Raw genomic sequence first — 19,924 nt, 5'->3', positions numbered from 1 at the left:
AAATTACACACAAACATTTCCCTCTTGCATATATACAGTGTCATTTTCTCCCCTTTTTTCCCCCCTCCCTTCCCTCCCTCCTTTCCACCCCGCTCCAAACCCATTAAACGTTCAACATATACAATACAATAAACCCATTAAACAATGAAAATAAACAAGAAAATTGTGTCATCTACTTTTACACACTGGATCAAGTCATTTTGTCTTCTCGATCTATCATTTTAGGGGGTGGAGGTCCGTGGTTGGCCCTCTCTGTTATGTTCCATGTACGGTTCCCAAATTTATTCAAATAATGTGACTTTATTTTTTAAATTATGTGTTATTTTTTCCAATGGAATACATTTATTCATTTCCATGTACCATTGCTGCACTCTCAGGCTCTCTTCTGATTTCCAAGTTGATATTATACATTTTTTTGCTGTAGCTAAAGCTATCATAATAAATCTTTCTTGTGCTTCATCCAGTTTGAGGCCTAATTCTTGACTTCTTATATTACTTAGAAGAAAGATCTCTGTATTTTTTGGAATGTGGCTTTTTGTGATTTTATTTAATACCTGGTTTAGATCTTCCCAAAACTTTTTCACTTTCTCACATGCCCAAATTGCATGTATTGTTGTTCCCATTTCCTTCTTACAGCGAAAACATCTGTCTGATACTGTTGGGTCCCATTTATTTAACTTTTGGGGCGTGATATATTGCTTGTGTAACCAATTATTTTGTATCATAGTTCCGGAGCATAACTTTTCCCAAATTTCATTTTAATGTTTAGATCTTTTTCCCACTTTTGTTTCAGTTTATAGCTTATTTCATCATTCTCTTGCAGTTTGATGTACATGTTTGTTATAAATCTTTTAATTATCATTGTGTCTGTAATCACATATTCAAAGCGGCTTCCTTCTGGAAATCTCAGTCTGCTTCCCAATTTTTCCTTTAAGTAGATTTTCAGTTGGTGGCATGCAAACATTGTACCATGAGTTATTTCATATTTGTACTTCATTTGTTCAAATGGTAATAATTTATTTCCCAAAAAACAATTTTCTCTTTTAATTCCTTTTCTCTCCCATTCTCTAAAGGAAAGGTTATCTATTATGAAAGGGATTAGTTGATTTTGCATCAATATTAATTTTGGTAGTTGGTAATTTGTTTTTTTCCTTTCTACGTGAATCTTCTTCCATATATTGAGTAAATGGTGCAGTACTGGTGAACTTTTATATTGCACCAGTTTTTCATCCTACTTATGAAGTATATGTTCTGGTACCTTCTCCCCTATTTTATCTAGCTCTAACTTGGTCCAATCTGGTTTTTCCCTTGTCTGATAAAAATCTGATAGATATCTTAATTGTGCTGCTCTATAATAATTTTTAAAGTTTGGTAGCTGCAAACCACCTTGTTTGTACTATTCTGTTAATTTATCTAGCGCTATCCTCAGTTTCCCCCCCTTTCCATAAGAATTTCCTTATTATTCTCTTTAGTTCATTGAAGAATTTCTCTGTTAAGGGAATTGGTAACGATTGAAATAGGTATTGTATTCTTGGGAAGATATTAATTTTAATGCAATTTACCCTTCCTATCAGTGTTAGTGGAAATTCTTTCCAATGTTCAAAGTCATCTTGTAATTTCTTCATTAATGGCTGATAATTTAATTTGTATATGTGGCCTAAATTATTATCTAATCTAATACCAAGGTATCGGATTGCTTGTGTTTGCCATTTAAATGGTGATTCTTTACTAAACTCTGTGTAATTCGCATTATTCATTGGCATCGCTTCACATTTATTTGCGTTGATCTTGTACCCCTATATTTCTCCATACTCTTTCAATTTCTTATGTAATTCTTTTATTGAAATTTCTGGTTCTGTTAAGTATACTATGATGTAATCTGCAAATAAACTGATTTTATATTCCTTTTTTTTTAACCCTCTTATTTTATTTTCTGTTCTTGTAGTTCTGCCAATGGTTCTATTGCTAAAGCGAACAGTGAGGGAGATAGTGGACATCCCTGCCTAGTTGACCTGCTTAATTTAAATTGGTTCGATATATATCCATTTACTGTCACCTTCGCCAATGGTCCCTTATATAATGCTTTATCCAATTCATGTATTTCTCTGGTAGGTTGAACCTCTGTAATACTTTGAATAAATAATTCCATTCTACCCTTTCAAAGGCTTTCTCTGCGTCTAAAGCATCAGCCACTGTTTGTATCTTATTTCCTTGTACTGCATGGATTAAGTTAATGAACTTACAGACATTGTCCATTGTTCGTCTTTTCTTAATAAATCCAGTTTGATCTAGTTTTACTATTTTTAGTACACAGTCGGCCAATCTGTTTGCTAATAGTTTTGCTATTACCTTATAAATCTGAGTTAAGTAGAGATATTGGTCTACATGATACTGCTGTTAGTGGATCTTTCCCCATCTGTTGTGTAACTGTAATTATTGCTGTTTTACATGAATCTGGCAAGTTTTGTGTTTCTTCTATCTGATTCACTACTTCCAGGAGAGGAGGAATTAATAAGTCTTTGAATGTTTTATAGAATTCTATTGGGAGTCCGTCCTCTCCAGCCATTTTATTGTTCGGTAGCTTTTTTAATATATCCTGTATTTCCTCTATTTCAAATGGTTTTATCAATTTGTTTTGCTCCTCTTCTTGAAATTTCGGTAGTTCAATTTTAACTAAAAAATCATCTATTTTGTCTTCTTTCCCTTCACTCTCAGTTCGGTATAATTATTCATAGAATTCCTTGAAGTTCTCATTGATCTCTGTTGGATTATATGTAATTTGTTTGTCCTTTTTTCCTTGATGCCAATACCGTTCTTTTAGCTTGTTCTATTTTAAGCTGCCAGGCTAGTATTTTGTGTATTTTTTCTCCTAGCTCATAATACTTCTGCTTTATTTTCATAATGTTCTTCTCCACCTTATACGTTTGTAATGTTTCGTATTTTATTTTTGTCCGCCAATTCTCTTCTTTTTGTTGTATCTTCCCTTGTTACTAGTTCTTTTTCTGTACTTACTCTTTCCCTTTCCAGCTGTTCTATTTCCCAATTGTAGTCCTTTTTCATCTTAGTTACATAACTTATTATCTGCCCTCTAATGAAGGCTCTCATTGCATCCCATAATATAAATTTATCTTTCACTGATTCCATATTTATTTCAAAGTACATTTTAATTTGACGCTCAATAAATTCTCTAAATTCCTGTCTTTTAAGTAGCATGGAGTTTAATCTCCATCTATATGTTCTTGGTGGGATGTCCTCCAGTTCTATTGCTATTAACAGGGATGAGCGATCAGATAACAATCTAGCTTTATATTCCGTTTTCCTAACTCTCCCTTGGATATGGGATGAGAACAGGAACAGGTCAATCCTTGAGTATGTTTTATATCTACTCGAATAATATGAGTATTCCTTCTCCTTTGGGTGTTGCCTCCTCCATATATCCAAAAGTTGCATTTCCTGCATTGATTTAACCATAAATTTGGCTACTTTGTTCTTTTTGCTAGTCTTTTGTCCAGTTTTATCCATCTTTGGATCCAAATTAAGATCTTTTTCCTGCATTTCTGGCATTCCCAGGAATTTTGGGATCCATTCTTTTATAAATTCTTTCATATCTTTGCCTTCTTCATCTTCCTTAAGGTCTGCTATCTTTATGTTGTTTCGCCTACTATAGTTTTCCATTATATCCATCTTCTGAGCGAACAACTCTTTTTTGTCACTTTCTTCCAATTTTCTTTTTAAGTCATTCACTTCCATTTCTACAGCCATTACACATTCTTCCACATTTTCTAATCCTTTCCCTATATCTGTTATGACCAGCTCTATTCTACTCACTTTTTCTTCTGTACTTTTCATTTTTCTTTTCATTTCACTAAATTCTAATGTCAACCATTCTTTTAATGCTTTCATTTGTTCTTGAAAATTTTTTATCTATGTATTGTCCATTCATTTTACCTTCTATTCCTCTGTGCAAAGCTTGGTGTTCTTCTTCTCCCTCTTCTGTGTCTGCTCTTGGGTTTGTGTCTTCTACTTCTCTTCCTTGTATCTGTGTGTCTTCTGACTTTCCTGTTGAGCTGCTTGCCTCAGTTTGTTGGGTATCTTTTTTTCATGGCTTCTTGATGTTGGTCCTCTTCTTCTGGGCTAGTTATCTGTTGGGCCTCCTGCTGCTGTTTTTCTTTCTCATCACTCCCTTTCCCATTGCTTTCCTCTTCTTCAGCTGAGAGCCCTGCTGTCGGGAATCTCTCAGCTGGTCGTGCTGTGTAGGTTCAATCCACAGCTGGGCGCCCCTCCCGTCGGTGTTCTCCTTTTCCTTGTTCTGCGCATTGCACACCTCTGTTTGGCTCATTGAGCCATTTTTGCAGTCCCGTGGTCAGGAGGTCGTGTCCCTGCAGGGTCTCCACTAACCTTGGGGAGCGGGCTCCTCTTTCCATGGCAGGTCCCTGCTTCTTCGTGCAGGTAAGGCCTTCTCCTTTCTTCCAGCGTCTTTCCTTCTTTTTTTCCCGTTGTTTTTGGTTTTTCTCTCTTAGGTGCCATTTTCTTTCTTTTCTCCACACCTTTATCTTTTATTTGTTGTGTTTTGTGTTTCTTGAGCTTTGCGTTTCCTTCACTTTTTTTCTTCTTTTCTGGAGAGGGCTGGTATTCTCCTACTGGCTACTACTCCATCACGTGACTCAGTTCCAAATCAGGCTTGATGAAACTTGTGGCCTGCTCCTTCTTCTATTTCTTATGCTCTCATGTGTGAAGAATTCCATGCAGCCACAGTGAGAATTTGCATTGACAGCACCCAAGCTTAGGATTGAATCCAGATTTTTGGAATTGTGAGCCATTGGGTCTACTCACTGTGCCTCTGTGCTGTCTAACTTATGCTCATCTTGTATAGCTATTCCTGTCTCTCTGTTACATGTTCGCTGGCCTGGGGTGACCAGTGTCATAGAGCGCAGTTTGCGTCCTCCAAGATCCATCCTTCTGATCGGTGCTGTTTGTGAAACTTGTCAGGAAGTCGATCTCCCTGACAATGAAGGCATGATGTGTGCTTCTTGAAAGCATGGCATTTTAATCACGAAAATGTTTGGATGATCCTGACACTGAGGGACCGAAAACCTTTCCCGTCGAGCAAAAATCCTATGATATTAAGGGGTGGCGGAATGTGAAAAGCCCGCAATGCTGGTAGATTTTATTGCCTGAGATGCCACCTGTTCTTCACTGAAATCAAAGCAAATTAAATCACCTCGTTGTCATTACAGAGTGGCTTCTCTGACGCTGTCCAATTGTGAGTCATGTCAGAAATCTGCTGCAACCACTTGGAAAGATTGAGTCGTCAGGTTGTTCATAGCAATGTAGGCCTCCACAAAGAGGGCAGTGCAAGCATAGCACAGCTGAAGGTCTTCTTGCAGTATTTCACATATCCCTTTGATGAGTAACTTACTGAACTTGATCATATGAGTATAATATTTATTCATGAAGTCACGGGGGGGACCAGGCATTTGCTTCCTGGCAGGAGATTCCCAACTCATCTTGCTGGATCAGGCATTGTCTCCTGTAGAGTATCCATTATAAGAGTATCTCAGCCAATAAATGTGGGGGAAAACGCTTCCCATTGATTAGAGTATGCTGTTGACTTTAAGCATCCCGCAACCAACTCTGCTACTTTACTGTGTCAGCAGGGGAGAACGGTGAATGCAAAATAGCTTTATGTATAAAATTGTAGGTGGCACCCTAATGTTTCAATTATGCCAGTATGGACAGAAATAGCCGAATAGTGAAATGTTAGACGTGCAACTGATCCCAGGAAATTTTCAGATACACCAACATAAATACGGCCCAGAAGCCTCTGTCCATCTTGCCATTAGACACTGGTTCAGCTGAAAGTTATTGCCTTGAGCAGTCTTTTCTGAGTTACACTGATTTTTTTAAAGTGATTTACCCATGAGAAACATGTCCGAAACAATTTCATTTCTCGACAGTTATCTTTTTATTACTCATCTATCCACTTATAGTTCAATAAGTTCAGCATTTTACCAGATACAGAGAAAGCAAATATCTTCACAAGAAGTTGAGTCAAAGATCGAGAGCAATGGTCCATAATTACCTGTTGGATTTGGACTCTTAAAGACAATTTCACAACAATGGGAAAGCTTTGTGCAGAACACTGATCCTGCCATTCAAAGTTGAATTTGATTTGGGAAATTGTATTTCATCTGATCTAAAATGTTTTCTGTCTTTCTCTTACTGGGATATTATTTGTTGGCCTAAGTATGCATGTGTGTGTGTGTGGGTGGGGGGAGAGCAGAGGATTGCTAACACGGGAAACTTAAATAATCAGCTAGATATTTGATAACATGGGATTATTCTTCCTTCAAAATACTTGAGAAAGCCCAAACCCCATCAAATTTGAAAAGGCATCACTTGGCACCACCTAATCCCTAACATAGTTAGGGATTAGGCAGTGCTAAATTTAGGATTATACAGGAAATCAAAACTGGAGCAAAGTACAGTTCCACAGATTTGAGGTCCTGGGAAATAGCAAATACCATCCATTATAAGGCTATTAAATTTATTGTCACATCCCCTCTTGAATAAATAGGCTGACTTAGCACCAGGACATATTGATGTTCATGTCTATGCCCTATTTGAACTCTATATTAAAAGACTGGCCCATTGCCAGTCTATGGCGAGGCCTATCTCTCTGTGGGCCCCATTTACACTCTTTCTGACAAACAAATTGGCTTAAAGCCAGTTTTTCTTGAGGCCCATTTACAGTCTCTCTCCACCCTCTTATTTTTGCAGAAGCGAGCTGGCAAGGTGCCAATCTGCAATCCCTCTGGGACACATTTATAGGCTGAGCTTTCCCTTTCTAATGATGTTGATGACATCGGATCGTAGCAAGGTTCGCTCCAGTGAAACCCACAGAAGAAAGAAATCCATACGTGATGTAGTTCCTCCATTTCAAGTGTGAACAAGGAGCAGTAGGAGGAGAAAGACAAGGCTGCACCCTTGACAGCCCCTTTTTAGTCCTGGATCATTCTAGGCTAGTCCTATTTGCCTGCATTTGCCTGCATTTGGTCCATTACCTTCTATTATCCTTCAAAACCATATATCTGTCCAAATGTCTTTTGAATGCTGTAATTCGACCTGCTTCCCTAGTTTTCTCGAGTCTTTTCTAGTCACAAACTACTACTCCCTGTGTATAAAAGTTGTCCATCAGGATCTTCTTAAATGTTTTCTCTCTCACCTTGAACCTTATGCCCTCTAGTTTTAGAATGATCAACCCTGGGGGTAAAAAAAAAGACTGTGAATGTTCACTTTACCATGTCCTATAACTCAAGCATGTTGAACTAGTAACCTGATTGATTTATGCGGCTAAGCAGGCCTCTTTGAAAAGAGATACATTTTTTTGCTCATCCCTTGATTGTCTTTGAGTTACTAAATGATATAAGAGTGCAAATGTGAGTTTGAAATCACATGTCGACACAAATGAAATGGGGCTGGCAAATTATTTCTCTCAGGGATATCAGTGAACCAGATAGTTCTCGGGATGATCCAGAATTTTTGTGATCTTTACAGGTGCCAGTTTTAGATTATTAATTAGATTTCAATTAGTTGCCATTGTGGGACATGAACTTGTGTTAATTCCAATTTTTTTTAATGCACCAATTGCCCCTCAGTCTTTGCTCTCCATCTGCGTGTGACTCTCATATACTGTTGGGCCAGAGTGTGAAGTCATTGCCAATATTCAAGTCAACTTGGTAACGAGCTCATGTCATGCCCTGTGCAAACTTAAAATAATCACCCTTGTGGGTCTTTTTAGTTCCTTCCTTATGCCTTTGACTCTCCCAACTTGGTCAAGGGGCTACGAAGTGCATTGGCTCAGCTGGGGTTGCAAAAAATGCAATGCATAAAACAAAGGAACCATTTTTCTTTCCATGATGCATGCTGAAAAATTATCGTCAGAATTGGACAAAAACAAAATCAGGACTCAAACTGTTCAGCTGTCTCTTTTCCAAAGTAGGTGGTTAGAAACAGGAATGAAGAACAGAAGTAAGGGCCACTTGGCTCATCAATTCTACAATCCATTGTGATGACGATTGGTCATCTGTCCCAACACCATATTCCTGCTCTCACCCCATACCCCTTGATGTCTTTTGTGCCTGCAATTTATCTACTCTTTTTCTTAAACGATCCCTTGACTTAGCCAGTCCAGCTCTGGGTAGTGAACTCAATTGATTCAAAGTCATCATTCAAAGAGTGATTTCTCCTCATCTCATTTGTAAACCTCCCACCTGTAACCCAGGACTTTTGCTCTTCAGCCAGGGCAAACAGCTTTCCTACATCAACATTCGCCTTGTATCCATCCAGTCTATCTATCCTGTCAGAATTTTGTATGTTTCATTTTGATCCACTTTCGTTATTCTAAACTCTGGTTAGTACAGGGCTAGTCGGTTTAATCTCTCCATACGAAGTCTGGTGAACTTTAGCTGCACTCCCTCCATGGCATGTACTTCAATAGAAGGGCCTAATGGCCTGTTTCCGTGCTGTAAATTGTTATGTTATGTTAATAGTTAAGGGGACCAAAACTGTACCACAATGCCCTGCATAACTGTCATCCATTTGATGAAAAGTAACTGGAGTTCATGGTGAGTTCTGGTATATTGAAATTAATTAGTAGCAGAGCTTGATTCTTAATGAATGGAATGAAGTCATAATCAGTCAGCGGTTACTGAGAAGGGTTGACCCAAATCTACGTTAATTCAAGCAATCATGGAATTGGAATGACTAATGTCGGCTTGATCCAGCATGGTTCAAGAACTGTCAACTTGGTAGTTTGACTCAACTTGGAATATTGTGTGGATTTCTGGTCTCCCTGCTACAGAAAGGCTTTGGTTGTGCTAGAAAGAGAGCGTGTAGAAGAGATTCTCCAGGATATTGCTTGGATCGGAGAACTTTAATTATGGGAAGAAATCAGAGAGGCTTGTTTGTTTTCCCTGGAGCAAAGAAGACTGTGGAGTGACCTGTATATAAAATTATGAGAGGCACCAATGGACAGAAAGCCTTTTTTCCCTCAGTATGGTATCAAAAGCAAAAGGACACAGGTTTAAGGTGAAAGCAAGGAGTTTTAAAAGGGATCTGAGGTTTTTTTCCACATGAAGGGTGACTGATATCTTGAACATACTGCCAGAGGAATCAGATGCAATCATGATATTTATGAGACATTTAGAAAGACATAGATAAGTGAGGCATTGAAAGATTATCTCCTAATGCATGTAACTGGCAAGAGTGAAGATGGATTAAAGAAAAGTCGGCATAGTTGTTCAATTCTGAGTCGCGAGTTTTCTGTGCTTTATGACTCTATGCCTCGATAACACAAGTAATCGTCAGTAAAAGCTCAGGCCTGATTACCGCATACCCCCTGAATGATGCATTAATCAGCCACAAACATAAAAACCCAGGAATCTTGTTAAGTTTGAGGTGTGTCATTTCTACATAAATGTTTTCTTGAGGGATACTTGTTTGAAAATTCCACAGCTGATGAAACCCAAGGCTTTGTACATCGATGAAACCTTGATTTAAAAAAAAACAGTAGCCTGTTGCAATTCAGAAATTAAAAAAATTCAGCAGGTCAAATTGCACCTATGGACAGAGAAATGTTTCAGGTTGAAGACCCTTCAAGGGGTCAGGCCTTAATGTACTTTCCTCACTCCCTATTCCCTGTCCAGTTCAGGGCTCACAGGAAAGCAAGGACTTGAGAAGAGGAATATGTTTCAGAGATGGAGTGTGGAGTGGGGATAGGCTAAGAGGGTAGGGTAATGATTTCAGGAAATGTCGCGCTTGCCTACTGAGGGAGTCATTACCACCTTTGCCGTCATTGGAGGGGAGATTCGCTTGGCCTTGTCACTGTTGTTTGAGAGCAAGTGCAAAGTTACGACTGCGATGGGGCCAGGAGTTGAGTTGTCCCAAAGAAAAGTTACTTTAAAGGGTTGTTTTTAGTTGAAGAGAACATGGCTGCAGTGGACTCCTAGCTGCAGAATTCCCAAAGAAAAAGCAGGTTCACCAGTGTGGTTGGGCCTGCTTCTACAGGATTGGCTGCCCCTCTGTAGCTCATGCACCGCACCAAGAACTCTCACGATGCACCCCATTCCCATGTCTTGGCTCCCTCTTGCGATAATGAGTCAGGAACATGATGGACTCTGGGGGGGGGGGGGTCTCATCATCCACCCCCACCTCTCCTGGTGTGCTCTGAAAAAAATGGTTTTCATAGAAGTTCAGTCACAAAAAACATACAGATTTTGTGTAACATGGCAGAATTTCAAGGACAACCTTGAGGGATTTGCTTGAAGTCATGAATTTAAATGCTAGATAATTTCATAAGGATGAAAAGGACTGAAGATGTTGATGATGGAATCAAAAAGAATATAATAAACATTGGCTCTGTTGTTACAAGTTGAACACCTGATTTAATGCCGTACTTTCTCCTGGTAAAGAAGTCAACAAGGTAGGCTTTCAAAGCTTGCAAGGGGTTCTGGACCAGCTGGGAAAAAAAAGGACGGCCAGATGGCAAATGAAATTTAATGCAGACAAGTGTGAGGTGTTGCATTTTAGAAGAACAAACGAAGGTAGGAGATACACGGTAAATGGTAGGGCACTGAGGAGTGTGGTAGAACAGAAGCATCTAGGAATACAAAAATTACCTGAAAGTGGTGTCACAGGCAGGGACGAAGCCAGCTTCTAATGTTAGGGGGAGCGAGCACATAAAAAAGGCCCCACAACACATACCAGATGGTGAGTCGGTGGTTGAATGGCAGGCTGCAATGATTTCTCGACAGCGTCAGACTTGGGTGAGGGGGGTTGGGGTGTTGGACCGGGAGTTGGGGGGGCACAACACATGCCAAATAATTTTAGATTCATTATACATTTTTATTTCATATTTATCACTAATTTATCAGAATTTTGAAAGCCAAGGAGAAATAAATACCTTCGGAGCTATTCCTCTCCAGATGCCAGTGGCCAGATCGCTCCCCCAAACACATACTTTAAAAGTGGCGCCTTTTTGAACCATGTGCTCAATGCTCAGTCTCCTGTGATACACTGAAGAAATGCCCAAAATGTTGGTCATGTATCTTTATCTTTGCTATATAATTTGTACTGTTAGACCTGCTGAGTTTCTTCAGCGTTGTGTTTTTACTTCAATCACGTTGTCTGCAGACATTCATGTTTTACTCACGGACTGGGTGCAGATAAGTAGGACTGGGCAGAATAATAGTTTGGCCGAGACTAGATGGGCTGAAGGCCTGTTCCTGTGCTGTAATGTTTCATGGTTCTATGGGTCTATTTCAAGTGCCATGGAACGGAAGGCCTGATCGAGAGAGCAGATGTGGCAGAGACAGAGAAACTGGGAGAAAGGGACAGCATCCTTACAGTAGACAGGGTGGGAAGAGATATAGTTTAGGTCGCTGTGACTCCCACTTCAAAGCTCACTTAGTAAGTGGGATGTTTAGAATGATATTAGGGTTCCTATTGGGTAGAGGAGCAGAAAGAAAGGAGTCAAAGACAAGGCATTCCTTGACAAGGAAATTGAAGAGGATTTTGAAGAAAGATGGGTGTGCTATCTTCTAATTCTGGGAGTAAAGATCCTAACTTGTCCTGTTGTGGCTCCAGAAGTAGTGGTGGAGATCAGAGCTTTCTGCACGCATCTAATCTGCAACTCAATTTGCTGTCAGTGAATGAAAATATCACGGACACCTTGAACCCTAGCTGACAGTGGCAGGTATATACACTACATGGCTGTGTCTGGGATGTCAGAGATACTCTATCCAAGAAGACTGCAGAGGTTCAGCCACAGTGCTTATTCAGAAGAGAGAACAATATATTTCTTGAATATTAAAATAACTGCGTGATATAACAATGCGGGAAGTGGTGCTGAGTGAAAAGACCAGCCGTAATCTTACTAAATGACCTGTTTCAATTACTATGTTACACTCACTAAACTCAAGAGAGAAGCATGCATTGCAGGCAAACAGATATGCCAGGTTTGAGCACTCCCTGAAGGCTCAGGCCAGGGAGCCTGCATTCATATGATACTTTGGGCTCCCAATAGAGCTAATTTACGAACTGCAGTGGCCTTGAATTCCCAGACTGTCCGTGAAGAGCAGCTTACAACTTTAATTATCGATTCCATGAATTAGACAGTTTACATGACTTGCTCAGTCAATCATATCATTGGCCTGCCATATTCGGTATTGCAAGGATGGAGGGATGGCTCTTGGGGGTCCTATCCTATCCCAAGCACCTCACTACGCACAGTCATGCTAGAGATCATGACTAGATTTGCAGCCATGCAAAATTCTGTGGAGAATATGTGTAGAACTGATTCTGCTCCCTTAACCTCTGGGAGCCTGATGGCCCTATGCATTATTCTCTGACTTTGCGATCACCTGCTCTGCCATCCTGCCCTGAGATGGGATGGTCCTACTTGCTATCCTTACTGGAGAAAAAGGAGAAAGGCAGCAGGAAGAGATGTGAGACATGGAACATAAAACAGGACAGCATACGTGCAGCCCTCGGTGTTTGCACCAAACAGAACGGCAAACGAAACTAAATCTCTTCGGCCTGCACATGAGTATCCCCTCATACTCTTGTGTCTATCTAATGTTATGACTATATCTGCTTCCACCATTACCCCAGGAATTTTATTCAACACCTACCACTCGCTGTGTTAAAAACTTTTACCCTCAATCCTCTTCAACATTTTCCCCATCTAACCTAAAATGCAGGTCCTCTATTACTTTACAGTTTTACTCCACAAAATAAAATCTGACTGTCTATGGTAGTTTGTGCTTGGAATTGTTTGCTGACATTGAGCTCATTGAATTTCACCGTGCATTGGATCCAAATCTCAGGGCAATACTTGCTTCCTTCAGTCATTTTGGCTACTTCCTCCCATTGCTGTTGTGTCATGGCCCAAGGGAAGCTGGTCTCCCAAGTTCCCAGGAGTCCACCTCTTCCACCTGGGGCTCAGTGAAACAGGGTCCCCACTCACATGCCTCTACTTCCATTCTTCCATTATTGTGATCAGTGCTCCACAACCCATGCAATTTCTTCCAGCCCATGGCCATTTTACCATTAAGATATGCAGACCTGACTTGAATTACCAAAAGTTAGTTATAGCCGATGTTTAGGACTCATGAAATTACATGCCTATATAATGCACTAATGGGGAAAACATCAATATGGGCCTCCCATAAATCTTGCATGAGTTGTGCATGTGAAAATCATACACTAATGGGGGTAAATTAGCAGTGGACAGCCATGTTTTTGTCGATAAATGAATTGTTAATCTATCAAATCTAGAAGTCTCGGCAGTAAAGATAAGAGTTTCAGTGGCAGAAAGTCTGAGGTAAGTGAAAGTACGTAGTCATGGTAACTCACAAAGTATGTGGTTTGAAGCTAAGCTCGGACTTTTGCGCAAGAGTCTGACTGTTTTGCAAAGTCTGGTTTAACCTGAGCAAATGACCATGGCTGTATTTGATTGTTAAAAGAGCAAGGTTTACAACAAGGGCTGTAAATAATGGTATTAGTTTAATATTCAGCTGGTCAAGGGAATGTCTGCAAAGGTGAAGTTAGCCTTGAACAGCTGATCCTTGCCGACAGATGATGTCAGGAGAGAAACATGCCAATGAGGTAGTGGCCTAATTCATCACCTTCCCAATTCCCAGTAAAATCAACACAAATGTAGCCTTTGACCCATCACTCAGTGGCTGATCTAATATGCCTTGTTTTTCAGCAAAAAGTGAATCTCTCTTAACCTATCTCCACACACACAAACACATTTTTTTTCTTGTTATCAGATTCTTAAGTAGGTAAAAGTAGGTGCACTGTTTTAACTGTACTTATCACTATAACCTGCCATTTGTGTTTGATACACGATACCATGCACTCTGACGTAACATTATGTTCCACTTTTGTTTTATCATTGCACTACCTATTTACTTGAGCATGAGTTGACTTGCCTCCATAACACACAAAACAAAGTTTCTCTTGGAATCTCGGGACATATGTCAATAAACAATTCAGCACACACAAACACACAAATTCCCCAAGTAATTGCTTCCATTTCACATCAAACATTGTCCTGGTGCATCCCAACTTGAGAGGGATTTTTAGGTGTGTAGCTGACTGGCAAATTGGCTGCCATTTATGGAAACCACTTTATTTTCACTTGCACACAAAATAAAAACAATTGATATTTACGCTTTCTCAGAAGAATGGTCATAAAATTGCCAAGTGCGAGCATATTGGTAAATTAAAGAGATGGGGAAGACTGTTTCATTTTTGCCTGCTGCTCGATTAGCTGTGCCATTGAGTCCGACAGCACAGACATACCCCTTCAGCCCATTAGACCTGTGCCAACCATCAAGTCGCGTTTACACGAATCTAAATAATAAATTAAATTGAGTCATACAGCATGGTAACAGGCCATTTCAGCCCACAAGCCCAATTACACCCAATTGACCTACACCCCTGGTATGTTTTTGAATGGTGGCAGGAAAACATAGTCCCTGGAAAAAACCCATGGAAACATGGACAGAATGTATAAACTCCTTACCAACAGCGCAGGAATTGAACCCCAGACCGGATCGCTGGCACTGTAACAACGTTGTGCTTACCGCTACATTAACCATACTGCCCCGAATCTAATTTAGACTTTAGAAGAATCCTATTTTATTTTCATCACATTCCCGTCAACTACCCCTTCTGCCAATAACGTGCACCCGAGGAGGAATTTACACTAGCTAATTATCCTGTCAATTTGCATGTCTTTGGGATGCAGGAGAAACCAGGGCACCCACAGGGTCACCAAGAGAACTTGAAAACTCAACACAGATGGCAACTGAAGTCAGGAGTTAACTCAGGTTGCTTCAGCTGTGAGGCTGTATAGACTGTGACACTGTGCCAGCCCAGTGTTTCGGGGATCGTGCATTGAGTTTCAATGACAGTGCTTCAGAAAGGTGAGGAGGAGTGATGAAAGCTGACGTGTGGTGGAAAGTGTGCTGACCGGCTGCATTATGTATAGGGGACACCAATGCCCCTGAGCGTAAAGCCCTCCAAAAGGTAGTGGACACAGCCCAAGACATCATAGGCAAAACCTTCCCCGCCATCTAGAGCATCGATAGGCACCGACCACTGCCATTGGAGAGCAGCAGCAATCAACAAGGACCTACACCACCCAGCACACTCTCCGTTCTCACTGATGCCATGAGGAAAGAGATGTCAGTGCCACAATACTTGCACCACCAGGTTCAGGAACAGCTGCTACCACCTCAGCCCCCCCCCCCCCCCCCATCACCATCTGACTCCTCAACGACCAACTCAATCAGGATGCTTACTTTTGCATTGTATTGACATTTTTTTCTGCATTGCACAATTTGTTTATTTGTTTAGGTGTGTACATTGAGTACAGATTGTTCTTCCACTCCAAATAAGTGGTTATTCTGCCTTTCCTGCAGGAAAAGGAATCTCTGGGTCGTATGTGATGTCATGTATGCACTCTGACAATAAATCTGATCGTACAGGTCAGGCAAGGGAGGCTGGGGAAACAGTCACGGGGGGGGGGGGGGGGGGGGGGGGGGGGGGGGGGGGGGGAAAGCCTGCATTTCCTTCTCTTTTCACCTGATTAATAGCTGAGCTCCAGGGGCATTCATCATAGAAACCAGACATTCAAGCCAAACTAGTCTACTGATGTTCTGCTGTAGTTTCCTTATGCCTCTCCTCATCTACATCAGATATGAATAGCACTTGGAAGACCTGTTTAGTTAGATAATCCCTAAATCACTTTAACAGGGCTTCTTCTTTCGTTGCTACTTTTGTTGAGATTATGTTTCTTCAACAATAATGTCAGGAGCAGAACTGAAAAATTATGATGCATCTTGCAGCCACAGTTCACTGGTAATGGGGGGGAAACGGATATTGTTGTCATTGCTAATCAAACCATTAACCTTGCCTGGGTGTTGTTGTGCTTCTCAGATGCTATTGATCGTAGAAATTCTACCAAATTCTTGTTAATACTGAAAGGGGATAGTGACACTTGGCGAAAGTGGTGGACAAAATCCAACTGATTTCATCCCCTTGTTGACTGAGAGGTGCAAGGTTAACGTCAACATTTCATACTTAACATTTGCTTGTAGTCATTTCCCTCCAAAAGCAAGGCTATGGTGGAAATTCACAATCAGGACGTCTTACTTCCTCCATTCAAACAGTTTTCTTCCCCAATATTACATCATTTATTTGGCACTGATATTCTCCATCTGATGGGGAAAACCCCTCACTATGAATAAATTAGATGAACCATAATCTTCAAGGGTGAAGAGCCAAGAGCTAGAAAAATGGGACAAATTGAATTCAGCCCAACAATTACACAAATGGGCGCAGGACTAAAACTCCATGGTTTTACTCTCCTCTCACCTCATCATCATCTCCAGTCTTAACTTCTACAGGTCTCTTCTCACTAGTTCCACTAGTCTCTAGTTATTCATTCTCATTTGGATCTCTGATCCAGCTGGGACAGGTTGAAAGCCTACACTATTTCCCGGAGTGCTATTCCCAAACCCCTCCTTTTTGATATTCCTATCCTTCTCAATATGTATTTTCAACATCTTACTTTCTCCTCTCCTCCCAATTAACCCTATTTTGTGGAGAGACTTGGGGTATTTCAGTACATCGAAATCCAAGTTGCTTTCATGTCTCTTGCTCTGTATGGGTTAGTACTTCATTCAGCACGGTCACATCCTGAATCATTGACTTTGAGCTGAACTGAGACATTTTAAGATTTTGGTTACTGTATATTTCCAGCTTTCACTTGGTGAGTGATAATTCTCTTTGGGTTTAATCCTATCTAGGGTTTGGGTGGAGATGGGGAGGGGTGAGTGAGAATGGTGCAAGCCAGTTGGGAAATGTCAAGGTCTCACTTGCATGAAAACCATCACCTATCCCTGCAAAGTTGGCTGCTGGCCAATAAGCAGAAAGGAAAGTTCAGTTGGCTAGCTGCCACAGGGTAATTGCGATGGGAAGGCTCCTCAGCACATTAAGTTCCACAGATGCTTGGAGGCAAGAAGAGACAGTTTGGGAGGAACACCCCTGCTCCATGGGGGCCCACAGAGAAAAGCTTTGGATTTGTCTCAGAGGGCTTCTTGCTGTCTGGTCGTTGGTTTGACCCCATCTTTCCCCCCCTCCCCCCCGCCCCTAGCAATTTGGAGAGTCCTTGCTGACCCAGGATTGAATTCTGGGCCATACTGATGTGAGGAAGCCAGCACAACCCACTACATCACTGTGCCACCTGGGGTAGTGTCAAGAAAAATGTACTGAACTGCAAGTTTTTGAAAACCTAGAAATTTTTCCCTCAAAATTGGGTTAGTCATAGATGCATACAACACAACACAAACACTAATCTTTATGTATAAAATGATATATTGTATCTCTCTCTCTCTCTCTCTCTCTCTCTCTCTCGGTCAAGCAACTAAAAATTCAAAACTAAAATCACAGGCGTATGATGAAGTGACAAATTTGCAGTTAAAATGGGTGGACAGAGATGAGGTCAACCATGACCTGTTGAATAACAGAATAAATTCAAGAGGATGAATGGCCCGTTTCTGTGTTCGTCACTTTATCTCCAGACACAATGCAGTTTGAGATTCTTTCTCGATAAGCGGATGAGATTTGCATATTTATTGCTGGCACCGGCCTGCTTTGGGCAGTTCCTTCATCTACCAGCCAAACTCTTCAGGTCAAAGTCAGCAATGTCAGGGAAAGTGCAGAACTAAAAAGTTTTGTTTGTTTTCTCCACCGTGCCTGCGTCAGCACTGAAATTAAGGTTGATCTCCCTGTTTTCATTCAGCCTGGATCTCAACTGGCCTGAACTGCCTTGTATAGTTACCTATGCGGAAAATGGTTTATGGCTTGCAGTGCTTTGCCACCTTGGATGTGCTATATAAATGCAAGTTGATGCTGTTTTTTGGAAATGTAGAAGTCAGATCATTTTTTCTTGCAGGGATTGGGACACTGATTCATGGAAACATGGTAGTAATGCCTCCGTAGTTTAGGATGAAAAGCAGCCCATTTGGGAATGTTTTTGAAGAGCAAACCCTTTTACTCTGGCTGTTAAAGTGTACCAACTCAGTGTGAATGATGGTGGGACTTGCTATGGGGGTGGGGAAGGTTAAGACCAACAGCTTGTATTTCGCTGACACACAGTTATACTGTTCTAATCAATGACCAGTTATGAAAATATCAGCGAGGGCAGCAGAAATACTGGAAATTGGCTCTTCTCTCAACTAAAATATGCATTTTCTTTCAAGTTTTTTTTTAAGGAAGCCCATTTAAATGAACCAAACAGGCCATTTTTCGATAACTTAGCCAAGCGATTACCATGGCAAAGGAAAGTGTGGTTGAAAAGAAGCAAGGCCCCCTTGCTTATTTTCTCTGATGTGAGAATGATGGATTGAAAAGTAATAAAAATAAAAATTGATCAGTGGTTCGGAATGGGAGAATATCACCCTCAATGTAAAGATTTAGGGAAAAGTTATTTCATTAAAGCAGCCATGAATAAAAACAACATCCTTTCATTTGTCGATGCTCAGATTGAGTCTCATTTTGTGGATGAACTGGTGAATGTGAAACACTTACCACTGTACCAAACCATATGACAGGAGGACCTCAGGAAATCTGTCTTCTCTCCTCCCCCCCTCCCCCACCTTCTTTTTCTCTCTCTGCACCTTTCTCTGTTCTTTTCTAATGTCTTCTTCTTCTCTCTCTTTCTAATTCTTTTCCTCCACTGCCATTGTGCTTCTGTCTCCGTTTACTAACGAGGGAGGGCAGTGAATGAACTGAATCATTCAGATTTGGATTTGTGTGCTATTGTCGCGTGCTTTGGGAGTCAGTAAGAAGCTTTCTTTTGAGTGCCATTCCAAGGCTGGAAAAGAGTTGCCAGGCTCTGATGCCATTTTGCAAAAAAAAAAGGAAGTCCCTACAGAGAGTGTGAGTGATCGAGGATCACATCATCTCTTCTGGTGTCGCTACCTTCCTGTATTCAGCCGTCTATTTTCCAATGCACCTCCCTGAAGCCACCGGTGGCTGTAGGCTTGTAGGTTTGCCTGCTCACCATGGCATCTCCTCAGCCCCTTGGCTTCCATTTTATTATGTACTGTGTGTTGTGTGATTTTGTGTGTTAAACCATGGTCTGGACAAGGTTGTATATATAATCAGATGATGATGAACTTGAACTTAATTGCCGAAAACCGTCAAAGCATCCCTTATAACCTTACAGAGACAGCACCAGAAGGTATGTTAGAGGGGGGCATTAGTGAGTTAGAGGGTGTAGAGGGTGCCAGGGACTGACCTGTCCACGGTGGGGGGGGAGGGTGCTGACAGAATCCGACCTGTCGACAGGGGTGGGGCGGTGGGGTGCTAACAGGATCTGACCTGTTGATGTGGGGGGTTGCTGGCAGGAGCCTAGCTATTGTTGAGACCATCCATCCAACATGAGACAAGGGGGCACTTTTTTTATTGCGTCAAGTTTGACACACCCAAGCGACGAGGTTGGGAGCAGGTAGAAAGTCGTTAGCGTGCATCAACCTAGACGCTACTGACATGGGGGAGGGGGGGAGTGGAGCGGGTCTGACAACCAGGGGGGCACAACACCTCATTTGGGGGGCAATGCCCGCAGATGCCCCCCTTGGCGCCAACCATGTAACTTTAGCTTCCCTGATGGTTTCTCCAGAAATCTAAGGGATAAGATCTCCTTGCAAAATAACTAGTTTGCTGCTGATGGATTGTAAGCGATATCTCGTCAAAACCATAAATTAGCCGCAGATTTATTTTAGATTAAATTTGGCCTCCAGGTAGATTCACAAATAAGGAAACCAGGGTTTGAATCCTGCGCTGT

The 19,924-nt window shown here is 41.2% G+C and overlaps 1 protein-coding gene across 3 annotated transcripts in view; it reads left to right on the top strand.

Moving 5' to 3' along the window:
- LOC138742330 (potassium voltage-gated channel subfamily KQT member 1) overlaps positions 1-19,924 on the top strand; it is an 844,658-nt gene that overhangs the window by 792,938 nt on the left and 31,796 nt on the right. The gene's annotated exons all lie outside the window — the stretch shown is intronic.

This window comes from Narcine bancroftii, chromosome 1 (assembly GCF_036971445.1).
Source record: "Narcine bancroftii isolate sNarBan1 chromosome 1, sNarBan1.hap1, whole genome shotgun sequence".
Taxonomy (NCBI): Eukaryota; Metazoa; Chordata; class Chondrichthyes; order Torpediniformes; family Narcinidae; genus Narcine; species Narcine bancroftii.
The sequence above is the reverse complement of the archived record's forward strand: the minus strand, read 5'-3'. Positions and strand labels throughout refer to the sequence as shown.